Raw genomic sequence first — 13419 nt, forward strand, 5'->3', positions numbered from 1 at the left:
AGAATGTGGTGTTGATCATGCCATCGTTGCAGGTTCAATTCCCGTAAGGGACACTTGAATATTTCTGCACTGTAGGGGGGGTTGGACTAGATGATCCTTGGGATCCCTTCCAACTCTATGATTCTATGCCAAAGATCTTTTCCCTTCAAGTACACAACTTTTGTGGGTTATTTGTTCAGCCCATGCATTTTTATGCCATAATGCAAGAGACATTTCCGTGCAATAGACAGCTTGGCAGGTGCCAATAACCAAGGGAATAACAATGCAAAAATACATTTTGTGACCATGTATACTCAGATGATGAAGATACCTTGACCCCACTCCAAACATCACTCTTGGAAACGTCAGAGCCACCTCCCTGCTAATGCTTTTTAAAAAGTTGCGATAGACTTTCAGGTCTCCTGCAAGGCAGGAATCTCGTGCTTATCAGTGTGTCTGGGGAGCTGAGAGGAACGGCATGTGGAAGGCTGCAGGAAGAAGAAGAGAAGCAGCTCTCTCTTTGCAGAAACTTTAGAAGAACATTAAATCACTAAACTCTTGGATGTGGAAAAGTGTGGAGCGCAGAGACGAGAAACGGATGTGAAGGCAGGAGATCTTTCGGATAACAAAGCTTTTAAGCCTCTCGCCAATGAAATAAAAGCCGAGAACTCTCAAACTTATTTTTCTTAGCCGGAGTATATCTTGCATCTGGTGAGCTGGAGGTTTGTAGCTGGGGTGGGGGGTGGGGGTGGGGAATCAGAGAGAGCAGTACCCGTGACACTGACCTGATCCACACATGGTAAGCCAGAGTGGGGGTGTCTAACCCATGGAATTCTCTCCAGGCTACAAACCCTCCCCTGCTTTGCAGCCTCCTTGGGTGCTTCTGCCTGGCTACAATGTGTCCTTGAGTTCGGCTAATGCCTGTTCCTCACCTGGGTAGAGGGACGCGGGTGGCGCTGTGGGTTAAACCACAGAGCCTAGCACTTGCCAATCAGAAGGTTGGCGGTTCGAATCCCCGTGACTGGGTGAGCTACCATTGCTCAGTCCCAGCTCCTGCCAACCTAGCAGTTCGAAAGCACATCAAAGTGCAAGTAGATAAATAGGTACCACTCCGGTGGGAAGGTAAACGGCGTTTCCGTGCGCTGCTCTGATTCGCCAGAAGCGGCTTAGTCCTGCTGGCCACATGACCCGGAAGCTGTACGCCGGCTCCCTTGGCCAATAAAGCGAGATGAGCGCCGCAACTCCAGAGTCAGTCATGACTGGACCTAATGGTCAGGGCGTGTGAGTCTAAGCTAGCCTACATAAGATACAATAATCTTTATTGTCATTGTCCCATACAGAACAACGAAATTGAAAAAATCTACATCGGACATTCAAAAACCAACAAGCCTGCTATCCCAGCTATCCCAGCCTCGTTAACCCCCTAAAAACTCTGAGCTCCATAATTAAAAACAATAATACTCCCATAGAGACTACCTTACACTGTGTTTAAAACCAAAATCACATTTGGATAGAAACTGTTTCTCAGGCGGCTAGTCCTAGTCTTTATAACCCTGTACCTTCTTCCAGAAGGCAGAAGCTGAAAGAGATCATTTCCAGGGTGCACACTATCCTGCTCTATCTCTGCAGCTTTCTTATGACATAAGATCATAAGAAGAGCCTCCTGGATCTGGTCCAATGTAAAGGGTAAAGGACCCCCAGATGGTTAAGTCCAGTCAAAGGCGACTATGGAGTTGCGGCGCTCATCTCGCTTTCAGGCCGAGGGAGCCGGTGTTTGTCCGCAGACAGCTTTCCGGGTCATGTGGCCAGCAGTACTAAACCAGCTTCTGGCACAACAGGACACCGTGACGGAAACCAGAGAGCACGGAAATGCCGTTTACCTCCCCACCGCAGCGGTACCCATTTATCTACTTGCACTGGCGTGCTTTCAAACTGCTAGGTTTGGACAGGGGAACGGGAGCTCATCCAGTCACGGGGATTCGAACCACCGACCTGATCAGCAAGCCCAAGAGGCTCAGTGGTTTAGACCCCAGCACCACATGTGTCCTTTCATCCTGCTCTCCAGCAGCCAACCAGATGCTGGCAAGCAGGACCGGAACACAAAAGCACTCTAACAAACGTTAGAAACTCAGTTATATAAGGTAATCGCCAATTGGCACTTTAAATGCAGGTTACGGTCCCCACAACGAAAGGTGTGGGTGCCATTTTTCCCTGTGGGTGGCCAAGAAGCTGAGGCTGCTTGCTGCTAACACCGTTCATCAACACACCAGTTTTACGCCTGGAATTGGCAACTGAGGGAAGGGCGGTTGGCACCCACCAGAGTCAGATTTGGCCTCTGGGTGACAGTAGCTGAGCCCTGTCCTATCATAACGCACCATCGTACTCTGCAGCTAAAAAATGAATCTTGCCAGCCGCAGCACATGGGATGCCTGCGCTCCCAAATACACAGACTGGTAGCGTAGTACACATTTAGAAAGGCCTTCATGAAATATTCAGAGGAATGTGATGTAAGGCTAGCTACCATGGCGTGCGTGCCAATTCTGCAAAGCTTACTCAGGGTATTTTTGTTGACACAGGACTGTGGGGAAGGAAAATCAAGTCCAAGCTTGGAATCAAGCGCTCATGACTACTGGTGCTGCTGTAATCAGAGAAGCGGCTTCGGAGAATATATGGGGTTGGAAATGTTGACCAGGGGCAAGCAGGAGGCATGCTTGGCCTGATTCTTTCTGACCAGTGCACTAAATCCTGCATTAATTAGCACACCTCAGGCCAGGTCTATGCTCTGCTAAAGCCAAATCCAAGCACATCCCCCAACACAAGTGCGCTGTCAACACCTTTCATTAAAAGAGGTGCAAGCAAAGTGCAATCTCCTCTTCCCAGCAGAGTGCAAACAAAGCACAAACATTGACAGCAAATCTGCTGGGCAGAAGCCGCCTCTGGTAGCAGCCCCAGTTGTTTCCAGTTTGCGCTAGGGATGAAAGAGCATATGCACAAAAAATGGACCTGTGTTAAAACAAATAAAATTGCACGGGGCTCATAAAATTTCCTAATAGCTGTGTGCTTTGCCTTCCTCTCCTCACTGCCATTCCAATTCTGTTAAGATGAATCTAAGTGTGAAGACGGACATCCCAATTATTAGAAATACATAGACAGATAATTATGAAATTATTGTGAGGTTTAGTAAGTTAACTGTTTATATTTGGAGAACTTTTCTGCTGTACTTTATTGGAAGGGGGAAATAATCATTTCCTTAATAACAATTTAAAATATTTATTTAACTAAAACAACAACATTACAGCATATGTATTCATGTTTGTTAACTGATGTGGTTAAACAATTAAAAAAAACTTAGACTAAGTTTGGGCACACCTGAAAAACTTAAAACAAATCCTTATTTCCTTATGAATAGCCTTTGGACTATAATGTAACTTAAATAGAAAACTAGCTTTAGAAAGATTTTTTCCTCCTAAAGCATTTTATTTTAAAAATCTGATTTAAATTTTTAAAAATCTGATTTTTTAATTATTATTTTAAAAAAAATCAATGATTTTTATCTACTTTGACTTGGATCCAGGATGCCTCAGAGACTGCCTGATCCCTTAGATTCCTGCCCAATCACTGAGGTGTTCAGGCAAGTCAATGTTAGTGATTCTTCCATTACTCGGATGCATAACTCATATCCACCAGGAACTGTGGGTTTATGAAACTCCCTTCCACTTCAGGCCAGACAGACAACTGCCCTGCTGAACTTCGAGCACCCATTGAAAACTTTTTTTATTCCATTATGCATTTCCAATGGATTCTGATTTTGCCATTTTAACTCATTTTCATTGCCTCGAGTGTCTTGCACGCCACTCGGAGACAATCGTAATGAAGCGGTATGCAGGGGCGTAGCAAGGGGGGTGCGGTAGGTGCAGTCCGCCCCGGATGTCCCCACTGAGGGGGGTGACAAAATGCCGAGTAACACAGCGGGGCCTGCAGTGCACCCAAGCCACACGTCTCTCCTGGGATTGATGCGGTGGTTTGGGCGCCTGCAGGCTCTGCGCTGCCCCAAGCAGTCCGCCCATTGCCTCCCCCTCAGCTATGGGGTAGCTGAGTGGGAGGAGGCAGGCAGACTCCGCAGAGGCCCCATGGTGTCCCTGCCCCCATGGGCATCTGGCCCCACCCCTGTGGGCAGCTGGCCCCGCCCCCAGGCACAGGGCACACATGCCACCCCAGGCACCCGATTGGCTTGTTGGCGTTATGCAGATTGTGAAAATGAATAAATGAGCCTGGCTGGGTTTCCCGGTCTGTATTTCTTTTTATGTAACCAAAGGCTGGCTTTCAGCCCTATCAACACAATCTAATTAAAGACTCTCCATTACAATAGACTGATACATGCAAATTAATACGACTGTCTCTGTGAATCAGGCATCCTAAGCAGACCATCAGTAACTTCTGCTCGCCTTTGTTTGGAAGAAAGATGCCGCCGTCCTAGGAGGCAAATCTGTATTTTCTGGCTTAAAAGAACCGAACGACAAATGTAATTGTGCTTACGATAAGATCTCCACAAATGCCGTTAGAACTCTGTAATCACTAACCAACAGACACGCTAGCCTTATGATACATATCTTTAAGAAACGTATTGTAGGAATATTCAGCCAAATTGCTCCTGATCAAATTGAGGTCATGCTTATTCCACCCTCCCAAGATGGTCCCTGTAGTTTGCTGAGAAACATCAGAAATGGTCACAAACAGAGGCAGCTCTGGACTCAATAAGCGTTCAACTGGTGGGTCTTCCATGCACAGAGAATGATAAGACACCACCTTATGCTCAGTCAGCTGATGGCCCCTCTACCCCACAGGTGGGGTAGGTGGAGACCTCCAGATGTTGGTGGCTTCCAATTCCCACCAGCCCCTGCCAGCATGGCCCGTGGTAGGGGGATGGTGGGAGCTGGAGTCCAGCAGAGGTTTGACAACCATATGTCAGGAGTGCTCTGATGGTGTTTCCTGCTTCGCAGGGGGTTGGACTTGATGGCCCTTGTGGTCTCTTCCAACTCTATGATTCTATGATTCTAAGATCTAGAAGACCACAGATCCCCCGTGTCTTCAAAGTGCAGTCATACCTCAGAAGTTGAACGGAATCTGTTCCGGAAGTCTGTTTGACTTCCAAAATGTTCAGAAACCAAAGCGCGGCTGCAGAATCGTAAATCATGGAAGCCCCGCCCGATGTTCAGCTTCCGAAAACAGTTCGCAAACCAGAACAATCACTTCCTGGTTTGCGGCATTCGGGAGCCAAAACATTTGAGAACTAAGCTGTTCGAAAACCAACGTACAACTGTATTGAAAATGTCAATGCAAGAGGATCTCATGCCCTCCAACATTTCTACAGTTAAAATTGGGACGTCCTGTTCCATAATAATATCCATATTTTATTATTTATACCTCACCCATCAGGCTGGGTTGCCCCAGCCATTCTAGACAGCTTCCAACATATATAGAAACATAATAAAACATTAAACATTAAAAACTTCCATATACAGGACTGCTGATGTCTTCCAACATTTATCCAATGAAAATAAGGAAAGCCTAAGGGAAAGTGGGGCATTCTGGGATCAAATCAGAAACTGGGATGGCTTCTGTAAATCTGGGACTGTCCTTGGAAAACAGGGACACTTGGAGGGTCTGGGATTTGCCCCCCTTGTCCAAATATTTCGAGGAAAATTATTTTGCCTATTAGCACAGTAAATTTAGAACATTACGCAGGAGAGTATCTTCTTCAGAAATACCATGGAAACAAATCAGCTAGCCCCCGCCCCTTATGCAAAGATCAAATTTCTTTCTGTTTCTCTCTCCGCCCCGCTGCCCCCCGCCCCCCCCGCCTTACCTTCTCAGCATCACCCAGGTCTTTGCCATGGTGAAAACGCACGTGTATATATTTTTAGAAGCCTTTCATTAGAATCTTGTTCCCTCTGAAAACATATTGGTCAAAGATCCATGAATACCCAATTCACTGGGAAGTGGTGCGTGCGGTTCTGTCAAAGTGCCCAGATACGCCAATCTGTCAGCTCCAAGTCAGCAACAAAATATTTTAGCTTTTTAGCAACAATAGGCTAGCCGGGACGGATAGGCCGAAAGCGTGCAGCAGGTAGCAATCAGGCATTAAATCTGAGCCGATGTTGATTTGAACATTTCCATCACATGGAGGTTTAATCAGCAAAAGGCAATTTCAATCCCTGCTTCTCCATTTTAGATATCACACATTTCAAGGCAAGTGCGTGAAATGCTTTGCATACTGCTTAAACTATGCATGCTGAGTGCAAGAATCTAATCACTTTTTCACACACGTACACCCTGCACGGGTGATAAGATCTAAAGGGCAATATCAGTCCATTCGCAGACCAGGTTATGTGATAAGCTGCCTCAGATGTGCTGGGCGGATGACTTCCATCATTTCTCCGATGAAAGCAGGGACATCCCATCCATACCCTCTAACATTTCTCCGATGAAAATATGGACGTCCTAATGGGACCTTCCAGGATCAAATCAGAAACCGGGACAGCTTCTGTAAATCCAAGGCCATATCTGGAAAGCAGGGGCACTTGGAAGGTCTGGGTATGTGACCCTGTTGAATTTCTTGACCCTCTCAGCTGGCATTTGATACCAGGGAGTCAGTATGGTGAGACTGTTGGACAGGTGAGGCCCAGTTGACCAGGCTTCAAATCCTCAGTCAGCCATGAAGCTCACTGAATAATCTCAACTCGGTCATGGTCTCTCAGCCTAACCTACCTCACAGGGATGTTGTGAGGGGGAAATGGAGGGGGATGGGGATAAAGAAACATATTCCCCACCTTGAGTCCAACAACCAGTGTTAGAAACTCAGATATATATACGCCAGGTGCGAAATGGCTCCTTAAACCAAGGTTGCAGTCATCAAAACTGAATGTCTAATTACCATTTGGAGGGAAGACAGCTCTCAAGTCTTATTTTTCAAATGACGGACTGACTGTGATTGATTCTCCGTTAAACATCTGGCTAGTTCAGATGACAACCTTGAGCTGGGTTAAGAGCTTTGAGAAGAAACGTTACTTGATCCATTGCCGGTACACATTTACACTGGCCTTTTCCAACCTCTTTTCCCAAATGGTGACTGCTGCTCCTCAGGCTGCACAGAAAAGGCGTTTTGGTTCCTGAAATGCATTCCGATTGTGCAGGTAAAATATAACAGATAGAATTCTGCAGGATAGGGTATGAGTGTGTGAAAACAGCCCGGATCCAATGATCCCCAGACAGTGGAAATATCAGGCCCCATCCTGGTGCCTAGGCATCTTCATTTGGTTGTAAGTGGTCGAAAGGCAGGTGCAAAATGTGCCTTGCGCCTGGCTAATTCTGAACACTGCCAACAACATCTGGAGGGCAGCAGGTTAGCCACACCTGTCCTATCTTGTTCCATCCTGGTTCAAAGCCTGGAGGTACTGGGCAACAGGATCCCCTGATTTGACGGTGCTACTGAGGAGTAAGAAGCCTGTGGGTTTCAACAAGACAAAGACTGAAGGCTCCATCTCATCTGACCGATGCCAATGCTATCGAAGCATTTTGGGATTAAGCGACTTAAAGCAACATTGATCTGAAATCCCTAATAGGAAGCCACTTGTGTCATTCACTGTTCATCTCGCCAAACACCCCCTACCTTTCGGTTTCCTTACTGTGGCACTTGCAACGTTAGATTTGGAGACATCAAGTTACATAAGATCTTAGCTCTGCTCTGTGGTCAGGACGTGATTCTGTCAGAAAACGAACCACTGGAGCAGAAAAGTGAACAAAACTGGATTTGACTTTCCCTGGGATAAAAAAATAACAATAAAAGGAGAGAGGGAGAGAGAAGACGACCTTTCGTTATTTAAGCATCTTCCTCCTTTTAGAAGTGGGACCAGAGTTCACTGCACTGTTGCACTTCTGGGTAGCAGAATGCATGTGAATGGGGGATCACATAAAACAAAAGAGCACAAGTATTTTAATTGAAATACTGCTGGGGGAAAGAGATGGGTTTCTCTTGTTATACATGCCAGGGGAGCGGGGGACATAAAGAAATATCAGGTCCCAATTAGTCTCTTGAAACAGCACAAAGAAAGAATGGCAGTCCCCTAGAGTGGGCAAAGAAATTCAATTCAATTTGCATTCAAAGTTGAGCGTACCTGATATGCCCTTTCTGAAAACACGGTTTTGGGTTTCTGAGAACCAAAGCACAGCCACTCTTCTCTGAATTTGCACTTTTCCGAATTTTGCAGTGTCAGCCAAGCAATGTGTACAAAAACACATATGCAGGGATAAACTCTGCACAGTCATGCACATCTTAGGGGAAACTGCATACACAAATGTATCTCGTTAGGAGAAATTGTTTACACCTCCCAAAAAAAGTGTGTATTGGGCAAAAGCAACATGCAAAATATGTGCGTTAGGAAAAATTCACCCCAAACTGCTGGTGGGTTTTCAAGAGGGCTCTCGAAAATAAATAAATTGCAAAGTGGTGTGGAAATGTGGAGAGCCGAACCTAAAAATGGGGAAAATGAGAAACCCAAACTGACTGATTTTTCACTCCTAGCTTCTGCCTCAAAACTCGGTTCCCTAAAAAAGGCGAAGCATAGCATGTGCTAGCAATATAGCAGAATATCCAAGTGCTATTTCTCTGAAACACACACACACACTTAACCTCAGTAATCCCAGAAACCAGACAAGTACGGTAATCCCAGCTATCTTTCCAATTTTTTTTACTCAATGGCGCGCATATACACACAGAACATTTTTGCCTCTTCCAGTAAATCTGCCACAGTCTTCATCGGCTCCAACGGACTCTGGGATTGCAAATTTGTCAAAGGAGAAGCACATTTTCTCAACCCCTTCCCCTACAGAGACACCCCACCCCCCAAATATATTGGGGTGTGTGTGATGGAGGTTGCAAAAAGAGAGAAGTGAAATGCAGAAAGGTGGTTTGGCAGTTGTGAGAGACTCCCTGTAGAATTCCTTGACTGAGTGGTTCTCCTGTTACAGCTAGTTTTCAAGGGAAACAGGTTGCAAACAGAAACACACACACACAACTACAGTGTGTTCATGCACACAGAGACATGTGGCAGTGCACCAGTCTCTCTCTCTCTCTTGTGGAAGCAGCACACATGCTGCTTCCGTGTAGGTGACTGGAGAAAGCCTTCTTTAGCAAATGCCGAAGAACCTCAGCCCAATTCCAACACGCATAGCTGCTGAAAAGAAACCCAGGCGTGGGGTTTTCCTGCCCAAACAGCCTTTCCCTCAAAGGGGGATTGTGGCAGCAGGGAAGCCTTAATGGCCCCAAGCAGTCTGAGCCAGGGAGAAATTATCCGGCAGGCTTGCGGCAAGAGCCTTGGCTCCAGCACGCTGACCGGGGAAGAAGGCAGAAGCGAGAGTGGTCTCTCTTTATTATAGGTACAGATTCTTTCTCTCTCTCTCTCTGTGTGTGTGTGTGTGTGTGTGTGTGTGAATTCCAAAAGAATAATCTATCCAGCCTTGTGGATTCTAATCTTCAATCTCTGCCACAATGCAAGGTTTTCAGGAATGGTGAACCTCCCCCTTTAAGTTCTGCCTAGCATGCAGAGAGAGAGAGAGAGAGAGAGAGAGAGAAATTACTACCTAGAGCATGCTGGCTCTTTCCTCAAAGCCTGCAAAAGTAGATACAGGCTGTGAAATGGGGAAAAGCACAGGTATCTCTGGCCCTGGAAAGGCCAGTGAAATAAATTAAACGGAGACAAATTACTCGAGTCCATAACTAATCAGCCAGGCTGCCCCAAACCTAATGCTGCCCTGGGAACTAATATATTCTCTCTTGGATGCATTTTTTTCCACCTTGCCCTTGGTTCAGAATGCTTCCCAGGTCCAGAGGAAGACACAGTGGGAGTATGTATCAAGCACACATCCTAGCTTCCATTTGTGGTTGCACCTAACATGGCAAGAGCACATGGTGCGTGATAATGTGCCTCGGATGAAGGACATTTTCTTAAAAAAAACAAGGGGTCATTCTTCTCTGCCATTGTTCACAGCATTCTGAACCTCCCAAAAGTGAGTTGCATTAATGGGCCAACCAAGCAGATCAGTATGGATATGGAACGAGTTAGACCTCCCTTGCTCTTGCCGTGAGACGGTGTCTAGTCAAAGAGGAAGGAATGTGCAACCAAGACCTAACTCATCAGATGCCCAAAGCCAGTTGGTAGCCCAAGATCATGAAAGTTTGTGTGTGCATTGAAAAAGAACACATTCAAATTAACAGCTGTTGATTTGTTTGTTCCTTAAAACACATCTTTTAAAAAAGAAAACAACCCAAAAATAAATAAATCAGCTTTTCTAGAAGGCCAGGACTATATATTTCTAGAAAGTCTCAGCCACCTGAGCAAATCTGCTTTGCAGCTACAGAAGAGGACAAGACATACCACAGGAATGCTGAACCCCCTGTCTCAAAAAAGCAAACTCTTTCTCAGTATGGTTGACAGCACAACACAATGGTTGCAACGTATGACAGATGTGTTGTTCTGGAAGCGATTCTTTCAGCACATTCTTTTCTTCAGTGCTACACAAGTTCAAAAACAGACACTTTATACCTTCTGAAATCCAAGGTATCTAAACCCACTCCCCCTGCCAAAACTATGCACATGTGTGTGTGCATGAACGCAATACTAAAACAGGCAATGCAATACAGGACATGTTATTTGGGTGTCTACCTATGCATTCCTCTCTCTATATATTCCAAATTTCAACGTGCACCTAGCAACATCACTCCCTGAGACACACACAGCAACACCTTCAGAAGCAAAACCCTATACATGTCTGCTCAGAAGCAAATCCCAGAGTTCAAGGGGTGTAGGGTCTCCCAGTACTAACTTGGCTGCCAAGAATGGGAAGGAAAGTGCTTAGAAATATAATTAGCAGGAGGGCACATTTCCTTCCTTCCTTTGGAGCTGGAACTCCGAAAACTTCTCCCCAGTCTTTAAAACAGCAACAACGACACCCCCCCCCTCTTTTTATAAGCAGGCATGGATTTTCCTTGGAAAGAAGTCCCACTGATTTCAATGGGACTTGCACCCTGGTAAAAGTATGCATAGCTCCTCAAAGATGCAGATGTAAACAGACCCACAGAAGACCAAAGGAAGGAGGTGGGGGAGTCAAGGTGAGGAAGGAGACTCTCAGGGTGGGAAGATTTTGGGAGGAGGAGGGAGGAATAGCAGGTGACCCCCCCCCCCCACACACCCCATTTCTAATTTTCAGCCTGTGGTTCTGAAATAACTTATTGATCTATTGGGCAAAAACTCCTCCCTCCCTCCCTCCCTAAATCTCCTCCTCCCACATCTCTAGCAGCAGAACTGAGAGCAGGATCTCTCACTCTGCCCCCCCTCCAAAGAATGACTGGAAAGAGAAAGCGGGTCACGCAGGCTTTTGCCACAAGCTTTCCAGCACAGAGGAGGTCTGTCCCTAGTTTACACCGCGAGGGATCCGCCGACCCTCGGGCAATGCTATTCAACCCGAGGAAGCTGTACGGATTCGTGTCTGCAATCTCTTAAAAAATAATAAAAGCGGGGGTTGAAAAGCAGAGAACCAAGCCGTTGCAAAAATAGGCAGGGAGGGGTGTCTTTGCTTATGGGGTAAATCGCCCTTCTCTAGCCTATGCGAGTAAAAAAATGCCCAGACGTCCATATATATATATATATGGGTGTATGGAAGAGATGGATTTTCTTCCAACTGTATTGCAGCACGAAACGAACCGGGCCCAAAGGGTGGGAAAGGCAGCTGGCGATCGCGAGAGAGCCGGGCAGATCTCTCTAAATCCTGACTCGGGTGGGGGTGGGGAGGAAAAGAGGACAGCGCCAGGGAGGTAACGGGGTGGGGGTGGGGAGGCAGCAGGGAGGGGACTTTCGAGGAGGAGGAGGAGGAGGAGGAAGAGGAAGATCATCACCATAAAAAAGCCCTTTTGGCGCTTACCATTTCTGCAGGGCTCGCCGTCCGCTCCGCCTGCGCGTTCCGATCTGCCCAGCAGCTGGATCCCAAGCCGGGAGGGTGCTGTGCGGATCGCGCTAAATCAAGCCCGGAAACGGCCGCGGCTCATCCTAAAACCAGGCGGGATCAGCCATGCAGAGACCAACCCATGAAAAACGCCAAATCCCCAAATCAAAAGGAAGCGCCCCGTTCCCCGTTCTCAGCAGCAGATTTCTCTCTCCGCCAAGCGAGGTGAAAATGATGATCAGGACGCGCACATCTCTTTTCTTCTCTCTCTCTCTGCTTTCCAATGTCCAGGCTTCCCAGCAAGCTGCAATCCCACCAAAAAACGCCTCGCGTGCCTTTCTCCTCCTCTTCTGCTTCTCTCTCTCTCTTCCTTCTCTCGCCTTCTGGCTCTCTTATACACACAGAGACACACACACACTCACACGCAGGCAGGCAGGCAGGCGGGCGCAGGAGGGGCGAAGCGAGCGCTGCGCGCTCAGCCAGGCAGGTTGCATGAATGGGAGCGCACGAGCCAATCCTCCGCTTGCCTGCGAACGGGAGAGCCACCCGGACGCTTGCAAGCTGGTCTGCACCATTCGCGCGCCGGGGAGGGGCGCCGGGGGGCGGGCGGGCGAGGGGAGCAGCCAGCTCGGCTCAGGTGAGCCTGCCCCCTTTCCCATCGCCTGAGCGCACCCGGCGCTCCTGCGTTGGATGAGGCTTTCGTGGGGGGGGCATTGATCTGGGATCAGGGGTGCCCCAAATATTGGGGGGCCCAGGTAAGCCCTGCCCCACATAACTGATCACAAGACAAACGCACCATTTGAATGGCAGTGCCCATCAACTTTGGTTGGAGAGGGAGGGAAGGCGCCTCATTTTATTAGGGGGTGGTGAAGGGACCTCGGCCACTAGGAGTTGGTTCTTACGTCTTGGATCGTTCCTAGACCCATCTCTGTTGGGGGAACAATGTGGGGATCCTGCAAGGTGCCTTTTAAAATCCTTCCCCCTATCGCTCTCTCCTCCTGTCCCGCTGTAGACGTGACAACCATCAGGAACAGAGGGCGCCCAATGTGCGCGCAAACACGTGCATCACATCCACACAGCACATTGGAAGCATGCTTTGTACTGCTTTTGACAGTCCTGGCGCCCCACAAGGAATCCTGGGAACTGTAGTTCGCTCTCCGCAGGGTGGCAATTCCCAGCAGCAAACTGCGGTTCCCGGGATTGTTTTGGGGGGAAGCCACAGCTGTTAAAGGAGTACAGTGGTACCTCGGGTTACATACGCTTCAGGTTACAGACTCCGCTAACCCAGACATAGTACCTCGGGTTAAGAACTTTGCTTCAGGATGAGAACAGAAATCCTGCTCCGGCGGCGCGGTGGCAGCAGGAGGCCCCATTAGCTAAAGTGGTGCTTCAGGTTAAGAACAGTTTCAGGTTAAGAACGGACCTCCGGAACGAATTAAGTAC

General features: G+C 47.6%; 1 protein-coding gene across 10 annotated transcripts in view; it reads right to left on the minus strand.

The window, feature by feature from the left end:
- Positions 1 to 12508, minus strand: part of TENM4 (teneurin transmembrane protein 4) — a 659336-nt gene extending 646828 nt beyond the window's left edge. For all 10 annotated transcript variants that reach the window (XM_081859991.1, XM_081859990.1, XM_081859998.1 and 7 more), the window contains exon 1: positions 11956 to 12508. The gene's annotated coding sequence lies outside the window, so the exon portion shown is untranslated. The remainder of the gene's footprint in view (positions 1 to 11955) is intronic.
- Positions 12509 to 13419: the final 911 nt, after the last annotated feature.

The sequence above is a fragment of the Podarcis erhardii genome (genome assembly GCF_964252035.2).
Source record: "Podarcis erhardii genome assembly, chromosome: 4".
NCBI classification, from domain to species: Eukaryota; Metazoa; Chordata; class Lepidosauria; order Squamata; family Lacertidae; genus Podarcis; species Podarcis erhardii.